General features: G+C 38.5%; 1 pseudogene; it reads right to left on the reverse strand.

Moving 5' to 3' along the window:
* Positions 1 to 450: 450 nt before the first annotated feature.
* Positions 451 to 7,108, reverse strand: LOC148740511 (uncharacterized; annotated as a pseudogene).
* Positions 7,109 to 8,160: the final 1,052 nt, after the last annotated feature.

Here is an 8,160-nt window from a genome sequence, read left to right on the forward strand (position 1 = left end):
TCTTTATACTGGTAAGGTTTCATGAAATGTTTTCGCCGCGTTCATTTGTGCGGTTAAGTATACGTGTAACTGGATCTCTCTATATAGCGAACAAGAAAATTATTACAAAAATTTAAAAGATATCTGGTATGAACTGACTCATATTTACAATTATGTTACCCTTGTGCAGAACATTACATTGACTTCTAGCGCCAAAGTTCTTGAAAACGTTTATGATGCAAATTTTTAAAAAATTTAAAAGTGACAATCAACCAAAGTTACAGATTTTTCTCATTTATTGAGCAACTTTAACGGTAATTCATTCTATTCACTATAAATCATATTATCCGGATAGTTGGATGGTGCAGTTCTATACCAAAAAAACCGATTTACAATTTCTGCTTTACCGATCATGATCAAGACAGAAAATGTATGTCTTGGCAATCGGAAGAATTGAAATCTTAAGAAAGTTTGTTGCATGCCTCACCTCGTCCGTTTCAAGTAGTTTCATAAAGCATTTTAATCTCATCAGGACGAAAATTGTGACTTCCTACCAGGAATGATCGGGCGAAGTAGCTACCATAACTGTGGCCAGATGGTGCACTTTAGGTGTATCCTAGTCGTGAGTAAGAATGTGTGTTGGATGAGGCGTAACTGTCGATGTAAATATCGTGTCCTCCACCAAATGAGGGTCCACGATCTGAACCATAAGTGGTATATGAAGAATATGAATCATGTCGTCTGGGTTGTGACAGTTTCACTAGTCCCCAGCCAGGTTTTTTAACCAATGAGAACAAAAAGGCTGTCGAACTGCTTAGCCATGAACAACTCATTTGATGCTATATGTAGCGAAATAAAAACACAAATACTGTAAACTATTAAAACCATTTTAACCCTTAGCACAGTTCTACCCATAATGATATAAAGTAACTAGGCCTGTCCTTAGGAATTTTTCTGGAAAAGCGCGTTCTATTTTCTCATTCCTGTTTCTTTATGAGTTTAAGTCGACAATGAAATATTTTCTTTACTACAGGGTCATTCGAGGCGGCACCGGAAGGCTTTATCTGGATTAAATCCAATTGCGTGGTCGTGTGATAGAGGGAGTTCTTACATAATTGAAAGATGCAGCTATTCCTGATCAAGTCCCTAAATTTTGTCTTAAAAATTAATTATCGCTTTGATAATATGCCTGATAGCTGGAAATGTTTCACAAGAATCTAAGGGTAGGTTTAAATTGACATCAATTTCAGTGTTCCGAAAGGCGCACTGACATCAATTTTCTATCTCTGATTTTTTTAATGACTCGCTCGACGAACTTCGCCGAAAAGGAGGGACTGCTCTCAATATAAAGTTATTACAGAGGAATTACTTCGAGTTACTCATTCTCAACTATATGTTGTGTGTTTTTAGGAAATATTAACCACGCACAGTCTCAAATATTACCAAGTTGAGAGAAATTTCAGAGAAGAGGAAAAATCAAATGAAGCGATTGATCTATTCAACGATCTTTCCCTTACTCCATGATGTGCTAGTGTATCCACCAAAGATGCATTTTCCCACATGGATAATGGTCACTGTTGATCCTTTGCTGTCACACAGTGGGTGGAGGGTAGAGGCAAGCCATCCATCCACTGATGCTCGCGAAAAGCGCTTCCAGTAAGTGAACTGGCTCTGCACAACAGGGCTTAACCAATTGCTCAGGGTTCTAAGGCAATTGTTATCGTTGGCCAGAGTTGCTGAGTGACCCAAACCTTAATACAGAAGAGAAGAAATATCACAATGAACTTCACGTTTTTAACTGCAGTCAGCCTTACACAACTAATTAAATTTTTGCTTGGTATTGAAGCAAAATGACAAACGCCTTTCTTCGATATTTGTTTTAGTAAAGACTATGGCATCTCTGTATTGATTTGCTTTTCTGTAGGGCTTGAGAATTTATTTCAAGTGAGCACTCAACATATTTTACCCGCGTAGCTGTAGTAACAATCAAAGCCATCTCTAACGTATCCAGCTTTACACTTGCACTTGTACGAGCCGCGTTCATTTGTACAAGTTGCCAGCTTGTGACAGTAATTAAAATCATTTTGGCATTCGTTTAAGTCTATCGATGAGATGAAATAACATGCGGATTAAGCTTTACAGGTCTAACTTCCCAACACCACTGAGCTTATACTCCCTTCCAAGGCATAAATCGAACTGGGCCCAGTTCAAAGGGCGAATAACGCCATCCAGCGGATAAATCGCTATCTAGCGGATAAGTGATAGAAAACCTATCCACCACCGGCATAGCGATTTATCCAGGGACATTGTTATCCACCCTTCGAACAACTGGTGCCTGGAGTATTGTTACTTCTCCCTGATGTAATTACAACTCTCTAAGAAGTTGTCGTCCTTAAGGAATATACCTGGATACCAGCAAAGCCTCTAGGACTTAATTGCGATGGACTTAAATTCAACCTGTTGTCCTTCTAAAGGAGGAAAAGCAATATAAGTCGTTTCACGTTAAACAAGCCATGTTAACCTCTACTGCCAATGTGTTCTTAAATTCGTTGCACATTTTATGCAGAATTCTACGAAAAGAGTTGATATAATTTAGATTATAAATGTCCCATATTTAAAGCATTACTTGACATTCTTTACATACCTTTCTTACAAGTAAACTTATGACAATCACTACACTGCACGTCGTTCCATTCATTGCTGTATTTCACGCCAAGTGCGTGCACACAATCTTCTTCTTTGAAGTTATTTGGCTGATTCTTGGCCCAGGCTGTAAAGTTTCCACGTCCGCGACGATCCACCCTAATAAAGTCGCTCTCTGTTGATCTGTCATTGAAACCCAACCATTATTTATTTCCATTGTGGCGATGTTGTATGTAAACATTTTCTTCATTGTTGTTGACATCAGCAAGAACTGAGTTTTGTTGTCTACATTCTTTTACAGCTGTGGTCCAGTTTGCACAGGTATCACTTGTGTAGTAACAGAATCCATTAAAGTAGCTCCATCCGGGGGCACAGATGTCTGGAAGTGAATATGTTATTTAATCTTGAAAGCGGTATCATAAATTTATTATGTCTTTGCATGTGACACATTTTAATTGCATGAAAATATAACCGTAAACGTGGATGTTTTATTCGCGTCCTCTTGAACATACTTCATCTCCTCTGATACGATGAATATATGAAGTTCATATATTTTGAACTGCGGTTGTAGATACGGTTGCACGATCCTCGCAGTAGAGAGCGCTATTTATGCAATAGCGAAAATCAGACCTGAAAAAAATCAGGCCTGTACGCTCTCTACTGCGAGGATCGTGCATCATACGTATCTACAACCGCAGTTCAAATTATATGAACTTCATATATTCATTGTATCTGATTTATCATCACGGGTTTATTACGAATCAACTTAACGGCCTGCTCCCAGTTGGCTTGTTAGCTCAATTGGTAGAGCGCTGCACTAGTATCGCAGAGGTCAGTGGTTCGAATCCCGTACAGGCCTGATTTTTTTCAGGTCTGATTTTCGCTATTGCATAAATAGCGCTCTCCACCTCGAGGATCGTGCATCATGCGTATTCATCTCCTCTGTCGCTCAAAGTTTGGAAGTATTTGGCGTAATAACTGACCTGTTAGGACCGCATAACTCTCTGAAACAGGATCATATCTGGTATCGTACAATTCCTTAGCACAAACTCCGAATCCAGATACATTCATGTTCTGCAAACAATCAAAAGTTCTTACTTAAAGTGAATAAAACAATCGTCCTAAGTGAGGAAAATTCAAAACGTGAAAAAATTAAGGGTAAGAATGGATTGCTAATAGTTAGGTAATGTGCGTCGATCAAGCAAATATTTTCAGTCAGATCTGAGCTTATTACCTCAATCCATGTAGAGATACCGTTATGAACTGGTGCCAAGTTTCCACTTGCTGTGGTGCTGTGATTGGCTGATATTTGGACGGATGGTGTGGCATTGTAACTTTTTGTAAAACGCACAGACTGTCAGTAAAATGGAGGGAAAAAAACCCGAACTTATTAAGGCAATTCTGGGATTTGCGTTTTCCCAAACATTTTTTTAAAATAACGTCCATTTTCCATCATCGCATTTTTGCATGAAACATCCATTTTCTCAGAAGATCATTGTACACCAACCTCACAGTATGCATTGTTGTCTCCATCTGTAGGTGGATTCTTGTTTGGGAAGTTTACGGAGCCATGTTCAGTGAAGAGTGGGTTATGCAACTTAGCAAACTCCATCCAGGTCTGTGAAGAAGCAGCGAAAAAACAACACATTTACTTGTAGTAAGAACAGCATCTCATTTTCTATCAGTTACAAATGATATCATAGAGTAAATGGCCTTTGAACTCCAAGAAACATTAATTGCAATGAAACGTATTTGTTTGAGAGGCAATTTTGGACAAATATTTTCTCACTAAACAAGGAACTCTGGTCAGGCTTAACCACAAATACACACGTTCAATTATTATAAGAAATCAAGTTGATGTTTTGACGAGACTGAAAAAAGTGCTTGTTGTCTAAAGGCTTTATCGATCTTACATAATTACAATTCGGAAAGAGCTTACCACATAGATATCTTGATGCTTGCCATCAAAATTTTGCAGCTCGCGCAAACAAACCTTAAACGAGTTCTTGGTTACATCTTCCACCCAGATCAACGCAGCGTCGTGTTCCTTTCCACACCTTTGGTGATTGGACGTCGCAAAAACAACTGGTGAAGTTTTAAACTTGCCCTATACAAATGTAAGGATATAATGCCCTGCAGTGATCTTAGTGCGTTTTCGCATTTGTAACTATATTTGATCTGAGGCAATGTTAATCAATTAGTTTTGACCACGCTAAATTTCCAATAGAGACAAGTATCAAACTAAATTCAAAGTTTGGCAAGTTACAACTTTGAACTTGTTTTAAATTCTCACCAACAATGTGGTCCTTTTTCTTTCATATTATCACAGTATTATTTTTTACCCTAGAAATGGAATTGCATCTGCTTAACAAAGATAATTTCCACATTGATAACTAGTTAAAAGATAACCTGCCTTTTAAAAGGTCACATCTGCACAATTCGTTCCCGACCACCATTTTGTCATCTTGATTCTTCCCGTCATTTCCTCGGGTGGTGCTCCTTGGTACGCCATCCAATCAACGGTAGCAAAAGGATTGACGTTGTTTCCATTCCCCCAGATTGCATTCCACAAACTGCGAAATTTTGTGTATTGACTTTTTCGGTCCAAGATGTGATGGCATGGTACACTGTCTTGAAGTCATTCATGTTCATGTGATTAAGAGCGATCTGTACTTGAACTTCTTTGTTCGGATAGAAGCGGTATGGTGGGAATACAACTGTTTTGCAGCTTGAATCTGACCAATCAGGAACTCGACCATGAATGATTGGAAAACCTGTAAAGATTTAAAAAGCTGAGCCCGGAAGTCTGGTTCATGTGTCTTGTCAGCAGAAATAATTATTTCTTGGAGTGAATATGGCTTACCCTCACAGCTTCCACGATGATACAAGGTATTATTGTCCAGCCCCTTGCAGAAACTAAACTTGTACTGACATTCATTGTCATATGTTGTTCCATTTTCGGTGCAGACTGGATCTTGATATGACGGGCAGTTGTCGTTACACACACACCCAGCTTCATAGGCACTGTAGGTTTTGCAGATTCCAAATGATGGGTAAAACACCTCTAGGCAAGGATTGAGGTCTGTGAATGCAAAGAAAAATGATAGTTACATTAGAATAAACGAAAGTGAGCAAAGTTGCTTCGCAAAATGATTGCACGAACATTCTCAGACTGAACACAAACCTCCTATCACGACGTAACTAACTGAGAGAGGGTCATGTTTACTTCCTGTTCCACTCCAGTCTTTAACGTAAATCCTCGTGGATGTGAGACTATCTTCCTACGCAAAGGACATAGAAGGGACAAAAAATAAAACAACAACAAAACGGAGAAACATGCAAACATAGAAATAAACTGCTCATTTACCTCAACCCAGGCTGATATGATGTTATCTTTCGGTGAGACGAGGCTTCTCATGCTGATTTGAGGGTTGTACGTATGATGCACAGACACAAGGACAACAGGTGAGGCATAAAAGGTTGTGTTAAACCTCACTTCCTGTAAAATTAAAGAGGGAAAAATTGATTTGCAAGATAATTCTAGTGATACGATGAACTCTATCATACAAACAGTAAACCACAGTAAATTACACTCACTTGACAGAAACCATAATTTTCCTCAGCTGTTGGCGGACTACTGTTTGGAAAATCAGCTTCTCCTGACAACGTAAAATTGAATTTTACGTTGGAAAAATCTTCCACGCCTGTCTCACTTGACAGAAACCATAATTTTCCTCAGCTGTTGGCGGACTATTGTTTGGAAAATCAGCTTCTCCTGACAACGTAAAATTGAATTTTACGTGGAAAAATCTTGCACGCCAGCAGGAAATCCATAAAGCCACCATGATGTTTAGATGTCTGCACGGGCTAGCTCCAAGGTATCTATATTCAAAGTTTACGTGGCGTGACTCTGCTTATGACCTCAGGGACTCTGAAAATAAGCTTAATGTTCCACTACCGCGCACTAATTATTACAGAAAAAGCTTTAGCTACAATGGCGCCACATTATGGAAGAGTTTACCACGCGATTTAAGGAACACAGAGTCTCTGGGGTTATTTAAACGTAAGATCAATGACATTTTTAAAGTCTAACGCACGGCATTCACGGAAAACAGCTTTAGTGTTATAGTATGTAGTTTTAATTTTAAACGTCTTAGTGTATGTGATATGTATTTTTATAGGCTGATGAATTGATCGTGTCTAAATAAAGATTACAATACAAAAATTCAGAGCCATTTCCAACAAATGCGAACCAGTCCTATAGTAAAAAATTCAAAACATAAGTTTCCATCAGACGGAGCATGAGGTTGTAGAAAAAACTAACGGTTGCACTTCCACTCCTGAAAACTAGGATTGTCATAGGAATATCTCTTACCACAGTAGTGTCTTGATGTTTTCCATCGAAGGGCAGGAACTCCCGGATGCACACCTCGAAACTTCTAGAACTCACATTTTCCAACCAAACATACATAGCGTCATCTGGCTTTGTGTCAACAAAGTTGTAATGGTAAATTGGCCACCGTAACGATTACTTTGTGTCACATGTGTATTTAGCTGACACAAACACGGAAGGTCTTGCAGGAAAATTCTGCGGTGTTTAAAAAGCATGTTTAGGTTTTTTTTATGTTAAGTCAATAAACCTGGGTTCGAGAGGAAATTACGCGGCAAAACAATGTATGAGGGCACTGAGATTAGTATTACTAATCGCCAAATTGTCTTTTACAACGCGAGAGGATAAAACCTGAAATATATCTTATTCATTCTCTTCCATCACCAGGATTTGAGTTTTGCAATCTACCAACAAAATTTTCAAGTGCAGATTACCCATTCAATTAATTATGAACACCTGTTAAAAATAGTATTAGAGTATATTACTCAACAGATGATCAATGGATAGAAAATTCCTGCTTAAAGGTGTTTACCTTTAAATTAAGCTTTATTCTAACCTGTTAGTAGGTAACTTTTTCACACTTACTTTCTGTTGTCTATATTCCATCAAAAATGGCGCTGCCACGAGTCATTTGTGGATGATCTTGAAAAGCCAACCAGTTGATGATTCCTGTTCCATTTGATCCAATGCCTGACTCACGTGCACACACCTCGAAGCCACGTGCAGTAACAAATTGAACCTAGACAGCTGAAGGTAAGTGGACACGTGAGAACTTCCCACCATGACTCACCGTCACGTGAGCGTTAACGTGTAATTTCAAAGCTAAAGCGCTTTAGAGATTACGCTAAAGAAATTTCACATTTAATGACTATTACGTATGATGCACGATCCTCGCAGTAGATAGCGCTATTTAAGCAATAACGAAAATCAGACCTGAAAAAAAATCAGGCCTGTACGGGACTCGAACCACTGACCTCTGCGATACTAGTGCAGCGCTCTACCAATTGAGCTAACAAGCCAACTGAGAGCAGGTCGTTAAGTTGATTCGTAATGAACCCGTGAAAGTGATAAATGAGATAGAATAATTATATGAAAATCATATATTTTAGATAGAATAAATATATGATTTTCATATATTTATTCTATCT

Source organism: Stylophora pistillata, chromosome 2 (genome assembly GCF_964205215.1).
Source record: "Stylophora pistillata chromosome 2, jaStyPist1.2, whole genome shotgun sequence".
In the NCBI taxonomy this organism is placed as follows: Eukaryota; Metazoa; Cnidaria; class Anthozoa; order Scleractinia; family Pocilloporidae; genus Stylophora; species Stylophora pistillata.